This window comes from Miscanthus floridulus, chromosome 2 (genome assembly GCF_019320115.1).
Source record: "Miscanthus floridulus cultivar M001 chromosome 2, ASM1932011v1, whole genome shotgun sequence".
Lineage (NCBI taxonomy): Eukaryota > Viridiplantae > Streptophyta > Magnoliopsida > Poales > Poaceae > Miscanthus > Miscanthus floridulus.
Window position 1 is genome coordinate 80,914,712 of NC_089581.1, and position 21,821 is coordinate 80,936,532.

Sequence of the window (21,821 nt, forward strand, 5' to 3'; positions counted from 1 at the left end):
CACGGCCAGCACCAGCTTGTGCGAGTTCCTCGCTCTCAGGCACATACAATGCAATGTAACAGAGTAGTATCAGCGCCTCATTCTGCACCTCGTCGCCAAGGTAGACAAGCTGGACAAGGTGGCGCGCACCACCATCATCAACAATGGCCTTGCAGTGGTTCACATGTAGGTGGTTCTCAGTGCACGCAAACTTGGTGAGCGCAACAACAGCCTCCTTTATGACTGGAGGCTCACGCTCATCGAGAAGCTGCACAAGAGGGCCACTATCCTGGTCTCACTTGCAGTGAAGGTACGAGCAAGGCAGCCAAGGGCAGTGATGCATGGGAGAAGCAATGCATCGTATTCACCCCTGCAGACAACACGAAGCAGCTGATCAACAACAGCCTTGGCTGCTGGGGAGCTGGGTTTGAATGCTGATTGCCGCAGCACGAGGCTGTGTTCAGCGACACGGGCAATCTCCATGATGGCCATTGCTGAGAAGTACTGCACATTAGTGCCCATATCGCTATCACCCTTCTCAAGGAGCACAGCAAAGCACAGTAGCGCACGTGACTCTGTAATGCTCTTGCACACACCCAAATGGTTATGAGCAAGCTTCCACAAAGCTTTTGCCGCCATAGCCTTCAAATGTGCCTTGGTTTCAGGATCCTCCACCTCACGAGCACCACGGCCACTGGAGCCACTGGTGCCCAGCTGAGGCCTGAACGGCGGAACCAATGAGCCATTTGTGTTGTCTTGGCAGCCATAGCCGAGTGTACCACCGACTGCATTTGGGGGTTCCTTTTTGTGTCTTGATCACCTCCTGGTGTTCCATTGGACATCCTTGGCGGCTCATCGGCACCACCGCTGGAGATGTCGCGGTCACACTGTGGCGCATGCTCAGCGTCTTGGCAAGCACCACCCGAGTGGAGTGACTTCATGGGCTGCTGTGTTGTGGGCAGCAGCGGCTGCGCTGTTCTTGGAGCTGCTGGAGCCGACGGAGTACCGGCTGTGCTCCTGGATAGTCCCGGAAGCGAGGTGTCCAACAAGGTACCGGACGCATTGTTCTGCGCGAAAAGGTCCTGGCAGGTGGAGCTCCGGTCAGCCAGGGACGCGATGGCCTCCGCCACAGCAGCCTGCACGCGCATGGGCGGCTCCTTGAGCGCGGCGGCGAAAGAGGAGCAAACCCCGGCCTGCATGAGCTTGTCGACGCTCTCGGCGTCACAGCCCAGGAGGCCCAGGGCGCGTGCGGCGGCCTCCTGGCCCTCGTCGGTGCCGTCCTTGAGCAGCTTGAGCAGCGGCGGCACGCCGTCCTCCTCGATGATGAGCTTGGCGAAGTGCTGGTATGTCGCGGGCGAGCGAGGCGAGGTTGACCGCCGAATCAGCGCGGGCGGCCGGTGAGCCCGTGTGCAGGCGCGCAACATGGTCCCAGATGAAGAAGAGGATGGGCTCGTTCTGCGCGATGTTGGGGAGGCCGAGGAGCGAGTCGTCGTCCCCGTCGCCGGTGGCGCCAGGCGAGGGAGATGCGGAGCAGCCACGCGACGTCCTCGAGCGCCGTGTCGAGCGCCGCCAGGGCCCGGGGGAACCCGGCGGCGGGACTGAGCGTGAAGAGGCTGCGCAGGCGCGGGTGGCCCCGAGCGCAGCGGGCGGCGAGGGGCGGAGGCTCTGGACAGCGCCTGGGTGGCCCCGGTCAAGATGCGGGCAGCGGGGCGGTTCGTAGAGTTCCGGCGCCCGCGCCGCCTGCCGCAGCAGCGCCGCCAGTTTGTCGGCGCGGGCCTTGAGGTCGGCGCACTCGAAGCGGAAGCTCCGCGCGGCAGCGCACTGCTTGGCGACCTCGTCGGCCAGCTGGATCGGCGGAGCCAGCATCTCCTTCACCCCCTCCCCCATCTCCGCTCCCCTCCCCAATCAAAGAAGCGAAGAAACCGGCGCCTCGGCTTGGGTGGTCGGGGACTGCGGGGTGGAGAATTGGATGGAACGCGCGCGGATGGTGCGATCTGCGAGGGAGCAGGGCGAATTTGGGGGATTCCTCGTGGGGTTTTGCGGATGGTTGGTAGTGGTGGGGTGGGTATGGTTTGGTTTGGGAAAGAGGAGCGGCCGCAGCGTCAGCGAAGAGAGGAGGCTGCGGCTGCGGCTGCGGTTTCGGTTGCGGTTGGAGGGGAGTGGCTGGTGTGCTGGACCTGGGGCTGGACCGGGGGCAGCGGGCTGCGTCGACTGTGCGGTCAGCGCGTGGGGCCGGGACATGGGTAGGTGGGGCCGGCGGCGGACCGTGTCGTGCGCTGCCTGGCCGTGGCCTAGGCCTTCTGTTCATCGCGGTTTCTGTGGAGATTCCAAGAAGGGAGAAGTGGGGCGACAATCCAAAAGTGTGAGACGGGGCCGGCGTTTTTTTTTGTTTGGAATGATCAGGCACCGGCGTTGTGGTCTCCTGTGGACAATCATCCTCTTCACTCGATTTATAAATCGTATTTTTTTAGTTAATAAATAATATTTTTCTCTTATAATAAATTAGCTAACAGTACTTTTAATCCTGGCTTACCAGCCAAGCAAATAGGGCAAATGGGCGCATCACAGTCGTTCGTTGCAAAAGCATAGTTCATTAGGAGGAATGAGTCCGTGTTAGCCAGCGATGAATGAATGAATTGAATTTACACTTAGGATATGTTATGCTAATAGCGGCTAAATTTTATCAGTTACTATTTGGATCAACGTGCTAATCGGTGGTTGGACAGTGAATTGAAGGTGTATATAAACTGTTGGGTTCATAAACCTGAGGTTCCTCATGAACCTGCTTCCCAGCAAAAGCTCGCCCCAGCAGACGACGTTGCGAACAAGCTTTGGAGAGCCTCCAAGTGTCACTAACGTCGACCCTAATCCTTGTCGCTCCCAAATGGAGAGAACCCCCTCCTCCTCTACATCGCGGCAAGCAACCATGTGGTGAGCGCCGCCTAAGTTGTCGAAAGGGAGGAGCCGGGACACCACCTTAAGGTCCAACGACCAGTATACTTCATCGGAGAAGTACTCACCGACCCCAAGGTCTGGTACTCCCAGGTGTAAAAACTCCTATGCGTCATGCTGATGGCGACCCAGAAGCTGTTGCACTACTTCACTGACTACGAAGTCGCGGTCGTCACTTCATACCCGCTCGGAGACATCATCCGCAACCACGACGCTGCGGGACAGATCTCCAAGTGGGCACTCGAACTCATGGGCCACGACATCAGGTATATCCCCCGTACCACTACCAAATCTCAGGCTCTCATGGATTTTGTCGCTGAATGGACAGAGGTCCATCTCCTGACCCCAGGTGTCACCCACGAGTACTAGACAATTTACTTCGACGGGTCCGTAATGGCGCCCGGCTTAGGAGATGGAGTGGTTCTAATCTTCCCGGACGGGAGTAGGCTCCGCTACGCCATCCGCCTCCACTTTTCAGCCTCAAAACAACACCGCAGAGTATAAGGCCCTCATCAACAGACTACGAATCACCATAGAGCTCGGCGCCATGCGACTCTACGTTCATGGCGACTCGGAGCTGGTCGTCGACCAGGTTATGAAGGAGTCCTCTTATAAAAGCCCCCTCATGGCAGCATACTGCCAGAAGGTGCGCAAGCTTGAGGACAAATTTCAGGGGATCAAGCTACATCATGTACCCTGAAAAGACAATGATGCTATCGATTTTCTTGCAAAATTGGCTGCCTGGCAGGATCCATCTCTGAACGGGGTCTTCATCAACGACATCCATGAGCCGTCCGCCCGCATCCTAGAAGGTCCCATCTAGACATGCCCCGATGCCGACCCGGGGCTCGGGGGCTCCGATCCTAGTACCTCCATGGCGACGTCACCCGCCGATGTCGTCGTGTTGGCACTTGATCAAACTGACTGGAAAGCACCGCTACTTCGCCTATATCCTCGAGGAGGCTCTCCCACCCGAAAGGACTGAAGCGCGACAGATCACTCGACATGCCAAGACGTTCATCACACTCGGTGATGAACTTTACAAACGAAGTCCATCAAGAGTACTCATGAAGTGCGTCCCTACCAACCAAGGGAAGTAGCTCCTCCTCGAGGTCCATGCCTGATTTTGTGGACATCACACGGCCCTGAGGTCGCTGGTCGAAAAAGCCTTTCACTAAGGTTTTTATTGGCCCATCGCGCTATGAGATGTAGAGGAGGTCATTCGTAGGTGTGAAGGGTGCCAGTTCTACGCTCGGCAAACTCATTTGCCAGCACAAGAGCTCCAAACCATCCCCATCACCTGCCCATTCACGGTCTAGGGCCTTGATATGGTAGGGCCCCTCAAAAAGGGCCCAGGAGACTTCACTCATCTACTCGTAGCAGTGGACAAATTCACCAAGTGGATAGAGGTGAAGCCCGTCACCAACATCCATTAGGAAAAAGGTGGTCAAATTCTTCCTCGACAAAATCTACCGGTTCGGCGTTCCTAACTGTATCATCACTTACCACGGGACTAACTTCATCAAGAAGAAGTTCCTGGACTTTAGTTATGGATACGGCATCAGGATCAACTGGGCCTCGGTCGGACATCCATGTACTAACGGTCAAGTCGAGTGTGCCAATGGCATGGTCCTCCATGGACTTAAGCGACACATTTTTGCCCGACTCAACAAGTACGCCGGGTGATGGGTCGTAGAGGTCCCAGCGATCCTCTGGAGCCTAAGAATGACCCTGAATTGATCCACAGGGTTCACATCCTTCTTCCTGACCTATGGAGCTGAAGCAGTGCTGCCCTCCGACCTCGACCACAACGCCCCAAGAGTGAAGGCTTTTGACCATGACCAAGCCATGGAGGCTCAGCGTGACGCAGTCGATGTGGCAGAACCTCCTAAATTATAGGGCCCACATGCACCTGTCACTATCCAATGACCTCTGACGACTATGCATATGTTCCCGGTAACTTAAGAAGATTGTCGGGTGTCCCCAGGGAACCCCGAATCATCCACGATTTCTAAGTAGGATCCCATTACAAAGTCATTGCAGTATTACAATATTTATTCAAATATCTACATCAGAATAAAATAGCGGAAGTCTTACAGTAACTTAATTTACAAAATAGTTATTTCAAACCTTATAACCTAAGTACGATGATTATTAGAAACCATAGTAGTGGAGTGGCACAAGTAACATCAAATATAACACACAAAGGAAATACCCTGCCCAAGGGTCACACATTTACTTATCAGCATCGACTTGAACAACAGTCATGCAGCACGGTCCAAAGCAGACCTGCTCATGAGGCTCACCTGCAACAAGGGTTAACGAACTCTGAGTACAAAAGTACTCAACAAGACTTAACCAAAATATAAACGGAGTATATGTAAGAATGCCGGCTTGGGGATTCAAGGTAGGGCTTTAGCAAGACTCAAAGTTCTTTTGTGTAAAAGCTCTTTAAAAAGATTCATTCAACATTTAATTCTTCATAAAGACCATATATGAATCTGCCATGATCCGTAATGAGATCATGAACTTCATATCAAAACTCTTTCTCAAATCTTCCTCAAGTTTTATTTATTAACTACGATGATGAATAGTGAGTTGAGTCTCCATAACCGAGGAGCAACGACGATTCGAACCGATTATAACCTAGTGATGGACTTGGATATTCTAGAGAAATCTAGAATGAATCGATGGTAATAACCCGTCATTCCTAGAAAACTCCAAACCTGATGAACAGTTGAAAGGATCAAGATGCCCAAGAGGGGAGGTGAATTGGGCTAATTCTAAATTTTCTTGCAATAATCAAATCCTACGGATAGCCCAATTAACCCCTTATGCCTAGAAAAGTGTTTCTATCAAACTAACACACAAGGGACTTGCAACCTATGTTCCAAACTTACTCTAGCATGGCAATTCTATGAATGTAAAGACAAGTATTGAATTGCTCAAAGTAAATACTCAAAGTAAATACTCAAAGTAAAGAGAGAGAAACGCGGCGATGTTTTGCCGAGGTATCGGAGAGTCGCCACTCCCCACTAGTCCTTGTTGGAGCACCCGCACAAGGGTGTAGCTCCCCGTTGATCTGCACAAGGATCAAGTGCTCTCTACGGGTTGATTCTTCAATACTCCGTCGCGGCGAATCACCCAAAGCCGCTCACAACTTGAGTTGGGTCACCCACAAGCTCCGCCGGGTGATCACCAAGCTCCCAATCACCACCAAGACAACTAGGTGATGGCGATCACCAAGAGTAACAAGCACAAACTCTCACTTGACCACGCGAAGCCTAATGAGCAGATGGATGCACACTTGGCTACTCTTGATTCACTAATGAGGCTACTCTCTTGGATTCTCAAATCTCAATCACCTCACTAGGACCTTGCTCTTCTTAGCACTCACAAACGTGTTTCTCAGCTGTTGGAATGAGCAAAAGTAACTCCACACACGAGTGGAGCTTCTATTTATAAGGCAGCCTAAAAAACGAACCATTATGAGCTTCTGCAGGGTGACCAGACGCTCCGATCATGTTGACCGGACGCTCCGGTCAGTTCAACCCATGAACCAATGAAAATGTGTTGACCGGACGCTGGCAGGGTCCGGTCACCACTGATCGGACGCGTCCGGTCGCATTAAACCCTTACTGGAACCTTACTGGACTCGACCGGACGCTAAACCCTTAGGGTCCGGTCAGTACTGATCGGACACGTCCGGTCGCAGATTTCCTTCTCTGGAACCTTACTGGAGTCGACCGGACGCTGCCTTTCAATGTCCGGTCACTTGACCTCTCCAGCATCCGGTCACACCGAACGTAGTCTGTTGATCAAATGAACTGACCGGACCCTACGGCTAGCGTCCGGTCGCACCGAGGCCAGCGTCCGGTCAGCATTTGACCCTCCATTCACTTCCAACTCTCGAACATATGTGAATGAAGTTTGCTCCAAAGGATCTTAGGCATTCATAGGAGCTACCTAGAGCTAGTTTTTAACAAGTGTGCACCACACCTAACTCACTAGACTCACCTAGGTCAAGCTACCCATTCATACCCCCCTTAATAGTACGACCAAAGGAAAAACAAAGTCCTAAACTACTCTAAGTGTCTCTCCAACTCTAATCAACACTTAGAACTAGTCATCCTTAACCTTGTCATCCATCCTTTGAAAACCGAAACGATTTCCATCGTAGGGGCATGATCACCTCGATTGCCCAATCGATCTCCATTACCATGACCTAACTTTATTGCCTCTACAAAACACACGTTAGTCATAGTAATATTGTATTGACATTAATCACTGAAATCCAACTAGGGGCTTAGATGCTTTCAATCTCCCCCTTTTTGGTGATTGATGACAATACCACCTCGAGTATGTGAAAGAGTGAGGTTTTTGACGGGCTTGGTTCATATAAGCTTTTGTTGATAAGAACAAAATTGTTAGGCAAGCTTATATGACCCAAGCCAACACAATGTACTCAAAGGATATGAATTAAGCATGAGTACAAGTAACAAAGCTCATTTGCATCGGAGTATAAACGTGGAAGCAAAAAAACAAATGAGCATAACACAAGTGATATGACATAATAATAAATACAAAATAGAGAGCACACATGTCATATATCACAATCACATAGATGACACTATCACATAGATATAATAGTATGCATAAAGATAAACACATGAATGCATAAAAGTAATAGTGTATCACACAGATAAAACTCCAAATGTATATAATAGACTAATACTAGAAAACTAGCTCCCCCTAAATGTCACTCCCCCTGAGTCTACATACTCGAACCCTCTCCCCCTTTGGCGTCAAACACCAAAACCTAAGGGTCAGTCGGTGGGGCTGCAACGGACGAGCCGGGCGTTGAAGTACGTGGAGCAAGCTGAACTGGGCGCCATCATCATCTGACCCTGAGCTCTGTACTGACTGACCCTCTATGGCAGGAAGTGTCGCTGAAGCGGCCTAGGTCTGAGCTGGGGCAGGTGCTGCCTGTGATGCTGCTGGGACGTCTGTCATAGGATCTGATGAGGCGACAGACGAGGGGAGCCTCTAAGTAGTCACTGCAACTGGAGCTGTTGTAGAAGGACCGACGGTATGCATATGAGGCGGTGTAGGCATGCCGATCAGCTCGCTGAAAGATGCTCCAAGACTCCTGGAGACTGACGTGTCAGGCACAAATAGCGAGGGTGACTGCTCCGGTGAGAAGCCCGTGTGATATGGAGTGAACTGCGGAGCAACCACTAGTGAAGACAACCACTGGGACACATGAACTATGGGTGAAGCAAATAGAGCTAGAGGCTGTCCCTGACTCTAAAGCCCACTGGGCTGAACAGCTGGAGTCAACGAAGTGGTGGCAGGCTGAGCAAGCTGGGGCGAAGGCTGTGGCAGAGGGGCCCCAAGTGCTATCACTACATGCTGCATAAATCCCATAAGCTGCTGCTGCATGAGTAACTGCTGGTGATGCATCTACTGCTACTGCTGCCTCTAGAACTCGTCCTAACGAGCCTGGAATTGTGCGAAGTTGGCAGCGGTCTCCTGTGCCTGTCGTGCCTGATCCTGCTACATTCGCTCAAGAATGGCAATCAATGCGGGGTCCGTCTACAGTGCTAGTGGAGCTGAGCTGGAACTGCCGGCCTCTGCATCATGTCTATGGGGAGGCATATGAGGAATCGGTAGATAGTCATCATCCGAACTATCACTGGACTCGATCATCCCCTGCTATGCCTCAAGCTCCTCCTCCTCTGTAGCGGCTATGCCTCTAATGATCTCGTCCTGCTGAGCTGCTAACTCTGGAACATCTGGACGATGACTGGGCTAAGTGGGTGCCTATGGAGTGCTGTGCCTGATCCTCTTTGCCATGTTATATGCGGGAAACTCTATGGTGGCACCCTTGTACTCTACAACCATCTTAGGGGTCCTGACCTGCACATACTTGATCATCAAGAATGTGACCCAATGTGCATAAGGAAGCTGTCTACGACCCTTGATGCCCTCAACAATAGTATCCTCCATCACTGATAGAAGGAGGTCCCAAATGCCGAACACGATTTGCTGCTTCAGGGCATTAAGGAGCTAGAGCTGTAGGCGAGTCAGACCCTCTCTGTAACCCAACCTGGGAAGTAGTGTCCTCCTGATAATAGCTTCTAGTGCTCGAGCAGTAGGAGTTAGGTCACTAGGGTTCCTGCTCAACCCCTCACCAAAGGGCTCCTTGAAGCAATGTCGCACCAGATCTATAGGGGGCACCAACCCTCCATGAGGACGCCTAGGAGGCTCCTGTTGTCCATAACATACCTCATGCAATTTGACAGGTTGATCCTATAGCATCAGTATCTCCCGGGCCCTGAAACTCATCACCCTGTAATCTCTGCCGTTGAATGCAAAGTGAATGAAGTTGTGATGCGAATCAACGTAGAGTGAAGCATAAAACTGCCGAACCCAAGATGGTACATATACTCCTGTCCGGCCAATCAGATCTGTGAGCCCTGGCAAATATGACAAGTAGGGGTGGATATGCTCTCTAGCAGCTGCCATAATAGACTCTATACTGCATACCCGCTGAGATCTGAACACTGCCCCACTGTTGAGATAAGCATTGTAGAAATCCTCCTGCAGTGGCGTGTAGAAACCCTCAGCTGCTCTCTCATCCCTCCTTGGAGGAAACCACACATCAAACTCAATAAACCTCAGCTGGCGAACCTGTCTGGCTATGGCGGCCCTCAAGTCAAGGTGTACCACTAGAGGCGGACCCGGTGGTCTGGGCGATGGGTATGAACCCTTGCACTGTGTAGCTGTCCTTGGTGGAACTATAGCACTGGTACGACCAGAGCGGCGTAGCTAGGGTGCCGGCTCGGTTTCCTTGGCCTGCTGGCCCTCCTGAGTGTCCTGAGCTGGCTAGGGCTCTGCTGGTGGGGGCTCCTACTAGGACTCCCCCTGACGCTGAGGCTCCTCAATAGCTAGACGACGTCCTGCCATCATGACAGTCCCAGGTGGACTACCATGAAGTCGTTCAATCTCCCTTAGTCTGCCCTATGCATCTGGTGCCAGCTGATCTGCTATGACAACTCCACTATAGGCACCTCCTCTCTTGGCACGCTCTACGGCCTCAACGACTGCAGCTGCTCTCGCTGTCTCTGCGTTGGGGTACTTATGCTTCTTGGATGTCACCTGCTTTGTTGCTTTGCCTTTCGATCCTATAGGCTGGCGAGGCGGGGGCCTCCGATCGTCATCACCCGGACCACCACCAACATTCTTCGTGCGAGCCATCTGATCTGATAAGAGGATGAACTGTCGCTGATGAAGATCAACTATCAAACTGACACTCCCGAGCCTTGGCCTCGATCCTTACTCGTGAGCTTGGCTCCGAGTTGACTGCCAACTGCCACAAGAACCTCAACAGCACTGACTCGCTGCATGATAGAATAGATGGATATACGAATAAATATAATATATCTAATAGATGCGAAAGACCTAGGAAGCAAGCAATGTAGGTGTGAAATTGACACGATGGGCAAGCTACCTGACGATCAGCGATCCGGAAAAAGAAAAGACGTCGCGCGGGGAAACACTGAACCAGGGTTAGGGTTCTCGAAGCTCTGCAAAGAATCCACCGTGGATCAGCGACAATGACGAAGTTAGGGTTGCTGCACAAACGCTAGGTAATCTGATGAATTGGCAGAAAAAAGGGCCTTACCGGAGCGAAGGCAAGGCTAGGTCATGGCAGACCAGCGCAGTGGAGCTGCTCGCTGGCTAGAGGCACTAGGCGCACTAGCTCGGCTCCGACGATGCTGGATCACGAGAGGCGCGCGGGATCGGCTTGAGCATGTGAGGAGACTCGCTGGCGTGCACGGCTAGCGAGGGCGTGGAGCAGGGGCGGATGGTGGTGGCGCTCGACTGCAGGAGGCGTGGACGGTGACAGGCGTGAGCGTTACTCCAGCGACAAGGAAGCTCGGCGGCGTGGGCAGGCAGCCGGCGGTGGCACGCGGTGGCGGAGCAGGAGCAAGGGTGAGCGCGGAAGATCTACGGCATTGCTGGCTATCACAGCGGTGTACGGGGTTAGGTCAAGAAAAATGTGATGTCTACGGTTAAATGAGGTCCCCAAATGCAACAGATAAGGAAACAGAAGAGGAGTCCTGAAGCCGCACGAGATGCACTGACTGGACACTCCAGTGGTAGCGACCGGATGCTATCACCCAGCGTCCGGTCGATTCCAGAGAGGTCCAATGCCTCTGGAATCACGATCAAACGCGTCCGGTGGTCCATGATCGGACACAGGCAGGGTCTAGTCAGTACAGCCGATTTCTTCTTTAAACGGCCGGATGTTGGATCCCTTCCTGACCGGATGCACGAACGCAGCGTCCAGTCACTCCTTCAGCAGCAGTTCACCTCCTATGAACTGATCGGACGTTGGACAACAGCGTCCGGTGCAGCGTCCAGTGCACCTTTTCCAGCAAATCTTCAAGGTTCCTTCGCGCTGCCTGTTCCCAATCAAGTCCCAACTTGAATAAGATCCAAATAAACACTAATTGGGACTGATGTGAGTGACCTCTCTCAAACCCTCATATTTTTCAAAATATTTTGCCTTAGGCTATAACTCTTTTTAGGAAAATAGGCAATAAGAGGGCAAATTGAATGAAACAACAAAACAACATTCATGCATATGCAATACTTGTAAGTAAATCTAGTTGCTTGTCAAGTTTGATCCAAGGTTAAGCTTCTTCACACGCTTTTCGGTGGTTATCTTAACCATGTTAGACAAGCCCTATATGCATTGCCAAAAATTAAACATGTTGTATATTACAATGAATGCAAGGGACAACACAAGCTCAATTTTTAGTGAAGTTGCTAAAGTCAAGTACATTGAGCTCATTCCGCAATCTACAAAATGTAGCCTCATCTAGCGGTTTAGTGAAGATATCCGCTAATTGATCTTCGGTTCTTACACCTTCTAGTGATATATCATTTTTAGCAACATGATCTCTTAGAAAGTGATGGCGGATATCTATGTGCTTGGTGCGAGAGTGTTGAACCGGATTATTTGTAAGTTTTACCGCACTTTCATTGTCGCACAAAAGAGGTACTTTTTCTAGAACTACACCATAGTCTAGCAAAGTTTGTTTCATGTATAGAATTTGTGCACAACAAGCACCCGCGGCAATGTATTCCGCTTCGGCGGTGGACAAAGCCACACTATTTTGTTTCTTGGAGGACCAAGACACAAGTGATCTACCAAGCAAATGGCACCCTCCGGATGTGCTCTTTCTATCCACTTTGCATCCGGCATAATCCGAATTGGAATAGCCGACTAATTCAAATATAGCTCCTTTGGGATACCAAAGGCCAATGCTTGGTGTGTGCTTAAGATACCTAAGGATTTTTTTACAGCAATTAAATGTGTTTCCTTAGGACTAGCTTGAAATCTAGCACACATACACACACTAAACATGATGTCGGGCCTAGATGTGGTTAAATATAACAAGCTACCAATCATAGAACGGTAGAGAGTTTGATCAACCGGGTTACCTCCCTCATCTAGGTCGAGATGTCCATTGGTAGGCATTGGTGTCTTGATTGGCTTACATTCATCCATCTTGAATCTCTTAAGAAGATCTTTTGTGTATTTCTCTTGAGAGATGAAGATGCCTTCTTTCATTTGCTTGACTTAAAAACCAAGAAAGAATGTAAGCTCACCAATCATGGACATCTCAAACTCCTTCGACATCAATTCACCAAATTCTTTGCATGAGTCTTCATTTGATAATCCAAAGATGATATCATCAACATATACTTGACAAATGAAGATATGCCCATCAAGCTTCTTGGTGAATAGTGTGGTGTCGACCTTCCCAATGGTGAAGCCCTTCTCAATGAGGAAGTCCCGAAGGCGCTCATACCAAGCTCTTGGGGCTTGCTTAAGCCCATATAGTGCCTTGGACAACCTATAAACATGATTAGGATATCTAGGGTCTTCAAACCTAGGAGGTTGATCAACATAGACTAGTTCATTAATAAAGCCATTTAAAAATATACTTTTCACGTCCATTTGATATAGTTTCATTTCATGATGTGATGCATATGCAAGAAGGATACGGATGGCTTCTAATCTTGCAACCGGTGCAAAGGTCTCTCCAAAATCCAAACCTTCAACTTGAGAGAACCCCTTTGCAACTAGTCTTGCCTTGTTCCTCACAACAACACCTTGATCATCTTGCTTGTTGTGGAACACCCACTTTGTTCCAATGACTCTTGCACCTTTTGGCCGCTCTTCAAGAGTCCAAACTTCATTGCGAGTGAAGTTGTTCAACTCTTCATGCATGGCATTGATCCAATCCAGATCTTTAAGAGCTTCTTCTACCTTGGTAGGCTCATAGCAAGAGACAAAAGAGTGATGAGCAATAAATGAAGTAAGTTTTTGAGATCGAGTCATTACACCCTTTGATGGACTCCCTATGATGAGATCTTGTGGATGATCTTGTAGGAGAGGTGTATTTCTTCTATTGACCACTTGGGGAGGAGGTTATGGAGCATCAACATCTTGTGCTTGAACCACCATTTGCTCATGGGAGATATGAGTATCTTCATTTTCTACTCTCCCATCTTTTTCACCATCTTGTGGCACACTTGATGAAGAAGGTTGGTTAATGATTTGTACATCATCTTCATCATCTTTTGGCTTGATGTCTCCCACCGGAATGTTCTTCATAACCTCCCTCAATGGTTCATCACCTACATCATCAAGATTCTCATGTAATCCTTGGGAGCCGTTAGATTCATCAAATTCCACATCATATGTTTCTTCAACCAAGCTGGTGGCATGATTAAATACTCTATATGCTTTGGACTTCGATGAGTAACCAATAAGAAAACCAATATCACAACGTCTTTGGAACTTCCCTAGGTGTTGTTGCTTCTTGTAGATGTAGCATTTGCAACCAAACACCCTAAAGGAGACGTCCAGCTTCTTCCCATTGAGCAACTCATAAGGTGTCTTGCCAAGGAACTTTTGAAGGAATAGGCGGTTTGATGCATAGCATGCAGTGTTGATTGCTTCCGCCCATAGAGCTTCGGGGGTGTTGTACTCATCTAGCATTGTCCTTGCAAGAGTGATCAAGGTCCGGTTCTTCCTCTCAACTACACCATTTTGTTGAGGAGTATAAGTTGCGGAGACTTCATGCTTGATCCCAACTTCATCACAATAGGCTTCAATGTTTGTGTTGTCAAATTCTTTGCCATTGTCACTTCTTATCTTCTTGAGCTTCACTTCAAATTCATTTTGAGCTCTTTTGGCAAACTTCTTGAAGCAAGATGCAACTTCAGATTTGTCATGAAGGAAGAACACCCATGTATACCTTGAATAGTCATCCACAATCACAAGATAATAGAGATTCCCTCCCAAACTCTTGTATGTTGTTGGTCCAAATAAATCCATGTGTAGGAGTTCTAGCACTCTTGTGGTTGACATGAAAGCTTTGGTTGGATGAGTGTTTGCAACTTGCTTGCCGGCTTGACATGCACTACAAAGCTTGTCCTTCTCAAACTTCACATCCTTCAATCCTCTCACCAAGTCATTCTTCATAAGCTTCTTGAGTGAGCTCATTCCAACATGAGCAAGTCTTCTATGCCATAGCCACCCAAGTGTTGTTTTGGTGAATAGGCAAGTCTTCAAATTAGCATCTTTGGAGGTGAAGTCAACTAGATATAAGTTGTTGTATCTAAATCCATTAAATATCACTTGATTGTCATCTACCTTGGATACAACAACCTCCTTCTCGGTGAACAAGCATTGGAAGCTACGATCACACAATTGTCCAACGGATAGCAAGTTGAAGCTCAATGAAGCAACATAGAGCACATTGGAGATGGAATGATCATTTGATATTGCCACTTTGCCCAATCCTTTAACCTTGCCCTTTGAATTATCTCCAAATGTTATTTTCTCTTATCCATCTACCTCTTCATCTAGTGAGGTGAACATACGAGGATCACCAGTCATATGTTGAGTGCAATCACTATCAATAACCCAATGACTTCCACCGGTCTTGTAGTTCACCTACACACAAGAGATTCAAGCTTTAGGAATCCAAACTTGTTGAGGGCCCTTCACCTTCTCAACAAGTGACTTAGCCACCCAAATCTTCTTAGGCCTACTCTTGTGGGGGGGTCCTAAGAACATGACTTTGATCTTTCCACTAGAATCTTTTCTAAGCATGTAGTGAGCATTGAAAGCAAAGGGTCTAGCATGCTTGGGCAAGGGTTGTGGTGGTGGAGTTTGACACTCATGAGCAAAATGGCCTTCTTGTCCACACTCAAAACATCTCTTTGGCTTTGGCTTTGGCTTTGATTGTTGTTGTTGAGCTTGAGCCTTCTTCTTCTCTATACTTGCCACATATCCAATGCCACTTCTATCCATCTTCATGACGGTGTTCATAAGTAGCTCACTTTGGAGGTGCTTGCCTCTAGCAAACTTGCTCAACCCAATCTTGAGATGCTCTTTCTCCAACTTGAGCTTCTTATTTTCTTCCTTTAGAGCATCATCTTTCTTCTCTTCCTTGAGCTTCTTGTTTTCTTCTTTGAGCTTCTCATTCTCAAGGATCAACTCTTTGTCATGATCAAGAGTTTCTAGCACAATAATGTTGTGGCTTTTCATCTCTTCAAGATCTTTCATGAGCTTCTCATTATCACTCTTGAGCATGACATACTCATCATAGTCATTGCACTCAACCACTTGCTTGCCTTTGCTACTAGATCCATGCTCAATGCTCTCATCAATTAAATCATCACATGAAGTAGCTATATCAATCTTGACAACATGGTTAGTAGCATCATGTGGCTCATTTGGTAAAAATTCTTGAGCAATAACAAGAGTATCATGATTAATCTTAAGAGTAGTGTATTCATCTTTTAGCTTGTTGTGGCTAGTGATGAGTTCATTGTGCACCCACTCAAGTTTATCATGTTTATCTTTAAGCTCTTTCTTGAAAGATTTGAGCTCCTTGAGTTTGGATGATATAGCATCATTAGTTTCTCTAAGCTCATCATTAGCCTTTTCCAATGTATCACACTTAGCTAAGAGTGAATCATTTTTAGCATCATGCTTTTCATTTGTAGCTCTACTCTTTCTAATGATCTTAGTGTATTTTCTTAGTATTTTGACAAGATCATCATATGTAGGTGAATCATCATCATCGCTATCGCTATCATCATCACTAGCTTGCTCATCATCACTACTATCATCACTCTTAGTTACCTTGCGTTCACCCTTGGCCATAAGGCATAGGTGTGTAGAGGATGATGGTGATGGTGGTGATAAAGATGCACGATCAATAGCAATGGCGGCCACCTTCTCATTGTCACTATCATCATCGGATGATCCACTTGATGAATCAATGTCCATGAGCCAATCACCGACAATGTAGGCCTTTACACTCTTCTTCTTCTTGTAGAAGTCCCTCCTTTTGCCATCTCTCTTCTTATATGGCTTGTTCTTTTTCTTCTCATCTTCATCTTCATTGCTTGAGTCATCTTTCTTGCCCTTGTTCTTGTTCTTGAACTTGTCTTTCTTGGGCTTTGTGCATTGATGAGTAAGATGGCCAAGTTTGCCACAATTGTAGCAATCCATCTCAGAGATTGGCTTTCTTCCTGAGCTAGTGAAGAACTTCTTCTTCTTGCCATCAAACTTGATGCCACTCTTGTTTAGCTTCTTTAGCATCTTGGCGGTCTTCTTCACCATGAGAGCAAGACTTTCTTCATCATCTTCTTCATCACTTGAGCTCTCATACTCAAGTCTTGCTTTGCCCTTATCCTGGCTAGCTTTGAATGCTAAGTCCTTCTCTTTCTTCTTTGTAGAGGATGAGCCATCTTGTGGCATGATGTGCATGTACATCTCATGAGCATTGATCTTTCCCAAGATTTGTATCGGTGTAGCAGCGGAAAGATCACCTTGATGTAGCACGGTCACAATATGCCCATATTTGTCAATGGGGAGGACACTTAAGATCTTTCTCACAACGTCGGATGGTGACATTTGAGTAAGTCTAAGCCCATTGACTTCCTCTACAAGAACATTTAAACGAGAATACATCTCATTAGCACTTTCTTTGGGAAGCATCTCAAATGAATTTAGCTTTTTAATCACAAGATGATAGCGTTCCTCACGCTCACTCTTGGTTCCCTCATGGAGCGCACAAACGTCCGACCATAGTGCATGGGCGTCTTTCTGGTTCCTTACACGGTTAAACACATCTTTGCAAAGGCCTCTAAAGATGGTGTTTCGAGCCTTTGCATTCCATTTTTCATAGTTGACCTCATCGCCTTGTAGGTTAGTAGCATCCTAAGGTTTTGGGAAGCCTTGAGAGGCGGCTCTAAGAATACCAATGTCTAGAGCTTCTAAGTACGCCTCCATGCGGATTTTCCAATATGGAAAGTCATCTCCCTCAAAGATAGGAGGAGGTCCATCCCCGTGAGACATCTTGCTCAAAGCGATTAAGCTTAAAATGTGAGCACGAGGCTCTGATACCAATTGAAAGGATCAAGATGCCCAAGAGGGGGGGGGTGAATTGGGCTAATTCTAAATTTTCTTGCAATAATCAAATCCTACGGATAGCCCAATTAACCCCTTGTGCCTAGAAAAGTGTTTCTATCAAACTAACACACAAAGGACTTGCAACCTATGTTCCAAACTTACTCTAGCATGGCAATTCTATGAATGTAAAGACAAGTATTGAATTGCTCAAAGTAAATGCTCAAAGTAAAGAGAGAGAGGAACACGGTGATGTTTTGCCGAGGTATCGGAGAGTCGCCACTCTCCACTAGTGCTTGTTGGAGCACCTGCGCAAGGGTGTAGCTCCCCCTTGATCCGCGCAAGGATCAAGTGCTCTCTATGGGTTGATTCTTCGACACTCCGTCGTGGCGAATCACCCAAAGCTGCTCACAACTTGAGTTGGGTCACCCATAAGCTCCACCGGGTGATCACCAAGCTCCCAATCACCACCAAGCCATCTAGGTGATGGCGATCATTAAGAGTAACAAGCACAAACTCTCACTTGACCACGCGAAGCCTAATGAGAAGATGGATGCACACTTGGCTACTCTTGATTCACTAATGAGGCTACTCTCTTGGATTCTTAAATCTCAATCACCTCACAAGGACCTTGCTCTTCTTGGCACTCACAAACATGTTTCTCAGCTGTTGGAATGAGCAAAAGTAACTCCACACACGAGTGGAGCTTCTATTTATAAGGTAGCCTGAAAAATGAACCGTTATGAGCTTCTGCGGGGTGACCGGATGCTCCGGTCGTGTTGACCGGACGCTCCGGTTAGTTCAACCCGCGAACCAGTGAAAATGTGTTGATCGGATGCTGGCAGGGTCTAGTCACCACTGACCGGACGCGTCTGGTCGCATTAAACCCTTACTGGAACCTTACTAGACTCGACCGGACGCTAAACCCTTAGGGTCCGGTCAGTACTGACCGGACACGTCCGGTTGCAGATTCTCTTCTCTAGAACCTTACTGGAGTCGACCGGACACTGCCTTTCAGCGTCCGGTCACTTGACCTCTCCAGCGTCCGGTCGCACTGAACGCAGTTTGTTGATCAAATGAACTGACCGGACCCTGCGGCCAGCGTCCGGTCGCACCGGGGCCAGCGTTCGGTCAGCATTTGACCCTCCATTCACTTCCAACTCTCGAACATATGTGAATGAAGTTTGCTCCAAAGGATCTTAGGCATTCATAGGAGCTACCTAGAGCTAGTTTTTGACAAGTGTGCACCACACCTAACTCACTAGACTCACCTAGATCAAGCTACCCGTTCATACCCCCTTAATAGTACGGTCAAAGGAAAAACAAAGTCCTAAACTACTCTAAGTGTCTCTCCAACTCCAATCGACACTTAGAACTAGTCATCCTTAACATTGTCATCCATCCTTTGAAAACCGAAACGATTTCCATCATAGAGGCATGACCACCTCGATTGCCCAATCGATCTCCATTACCATGTCCTAACTTTATTGCCTCTGCAAAACACACGTTAGTCATAGTAATATTGTATTGACATTAATCACTGAAATCCAACTAGGGGCCTAGATGCTTTCAACAGTGGTTGGCGGTTTCCAATCTAGTATATCCTTAACTTTGCTTGGATCCACTGCAACCCCTTCAGCGGACAAAATATGTCCTAAAAACTATACTTCCTTTAGCCAAAAGTCACACTTACTAAACTTGGCATACAACTAATGTTCTCTTAGGCGGGTCAGAACAATTCTGAGATGTTCCGCATGTTCTTTCTTGTTCTTGGAATATACTAAGATATCATCAATAAACACCACTACAAACTTGTCTAGCTCATGCATGAATACTGAATTCATTAGATACATGAAATGAGTTGGAGCATTCGTCAAACCAAAAGATATTACCAGGTATTCATATAATCCATATCTGGTGGTAAATGTCGTTTTAGGAATATCTTCAGGCTTAATTTTGATTTGGTGGTAACCTGACCTCAAATCAATCTTGGAGAAAACTTTGGCTCTCGCTAGTTGATCAAAAAGTAAATCTATCTGAGGTAAGGGATACTTATTCTTAATAGTTACTTCATTCAATGGACGATAGTCAACACACAATCTCAAGGTCTCATCTTTCTTTTTCACAAAAATTGCAGGACATCCCCAAGGCGATGAACTAGGTTGGATAAACCCTTTATTAATTAACTCTTGCAACTGAGTCTTCAACTCGGCTAATTCCTTGGGAGGCATCCTATAAGCTCTCCTAGAGACCGAAGTTGTTCTGCGTTTTAGATCGATGTTAAACTAAACATCCCTATTAGGTGGTAGACCGGGTAAATCTTTAGGAAAAACATCCGGAATTCACAAACTACTAGGATATCTCTAATCTCCTTGATGGAAGTTGCACAAACTTTTTCCACTGATCTCCTTAAGGTTGGAAGTTGGATAAGAAGCTGAGAATTACTATCTAGCAAACTCACCCTTATTGTCCTATTTAGAGTACCTACAATAGCTTTATGCTGATACATCCAGTTCATTCCCAAGATCACATCTATATCCTGATCCTTTAGAATAATAATGGTGGTGAGAAAAATGTGCCCACCTAGGTTTATGGGTACCTGGTACACCATTTCCTTAGTACACAGACGTCCCCCAGGCGACTGTATATAGAAACTTTCCTTTGTTTCTCCAATTGGAATTTCATGCTTTATGACAAAGGTTCTATTGATGAATGTATGAGATGCACCAGAATCAAAAAACATAACTGCAAGATGAGCGGCGATAGGAAACATACCTAGCATCATGGGTTCCCCTTCTGGAATCTCCCTAGCTTGAATATAGAAAACCCACCCCGTCTTCTTTTCATTTTTGCCCTTTTGAGCATTATGGTTGTTGTTCTTGTCCTGAGCTTGACCTTGTTGTTGATTTCCAGGAGCCTTCTAAAAATTTGGATTGTACTGCTTAGGATACGAACATTCCCTAGAGAAATGACCTGACTTCCCACAATTGAAACATGGGTAATGGTGGCCTTGAGGTGTTGGAGCACGAACACTAGGAACATTTGACTGTTGGGAGTTCGGATAAGTTATAGCAGGACGGATATTTGGTTGTTGACCGGCTTGGAACTGTGGCGGACGATAAGGAGGATGATAGTTATTCACTAGATGATAGATTATCTTCTACCTCTTTTGATTCCCACCAAAAGGTCCAGATGGCACACTCTTTTTCTTTTTAATCTCCTTATGCTGCCGATATTTCTCCTCGGATGCAATAGCAATGTTGACTGCCTCATGATATGTGACATTAGTGCAGGTACTCATCATGGTCTGAAGTTTGGTGCTAAGACCATGCATGAACCACTTCTTCTTCTTGGCATCCGTGTTAACATGCTCATGTGCATACTGTGAAAGGTGATTGAATTTGCCCACATACTGCATGACGGTCTGATCACCTTGCTTTAAAGCAAGAAACTCATCAAGCTTCATGGCCATAACTCCTTCAGGAATATAATGGGCACAGAAAGCAGTGCAGAACTCAGCCCAAGTTAACTGAGCACCTGCTAGTTGCATAGCCACAAGGTTTGCCCACCAAGCACCTGCTGCACATCTGAGCTATTGGGCAGCAAACACAGGCTTCTAGAACTCAGTGCATGGAATAAGATCAAACTTTTGCTCCATGGTATGAAGCCAATCATCAGCTTCAAGTGGTTCGTCAGCCTTGGTAAATACTGGTGGTCATGTATCCATGAAGTCAACATATGTAGCTTCTTGCCTATGATGATTACGACCATGGTTTCCTTGCATCATATTCTGATTGCTTTGAGCTAACTCCTGAAGCAATCGAGCATTCTCCACAGTCACATTGACCAGTGCTGCAATAGCATCAGCCAAATTTGGTGGAACTAGTGGTGGATTAGGAATATCATCCTCATCTTGCAAAGAACCCGGAACATTCGAACCCCGAGTATGATGCATCTGTTCATAATAAACCAAACTTTATTCACAACCATTTATTGAACTGTTAAAAGAGCTTGCTACAAACGCATTACATAGGGCTCACTTATTTATACACAAGTCTGCAATTAAGCTAGACTACCCGACTAGACTAAAACTCACTATATTACAACTCTACTCTTCTCCTCGATCACCTCAAACCTCATGATCGGTATCCATTCCTGAAACATTTCCACCTTCCTCATCACTTTCATTGACCATCACTACTTCTTCTGGATCTTCTTCTTCTTCTTCTTCTCCCGCTTCATCATCATCTGCTATGATGACACCTGGGTCCATTGCATCAACTTGAGGCTCATGATTTGGATTCAGGAGATTATTCAGCCTATGGACTTCTTCATGCAGATCGGTATAGTATTCTTCTAAGTCTTCTACATAGAACTC

The 21,821-nt window shown here is 47.3% G+C and overlaps 1 pseudogene; it reads right to left on the reverse strand.

The window, feature by feature from the left end:
- The window catches only part of LOC136536754 (uncharacterized), a 3,937-nt pseudogene extending 1,811 nt beyond the window's left edge, over positions 1-2,126 (reverse strand).
- Positions 2,127-21,821: the final 19,695 nt, after the last annotated feature.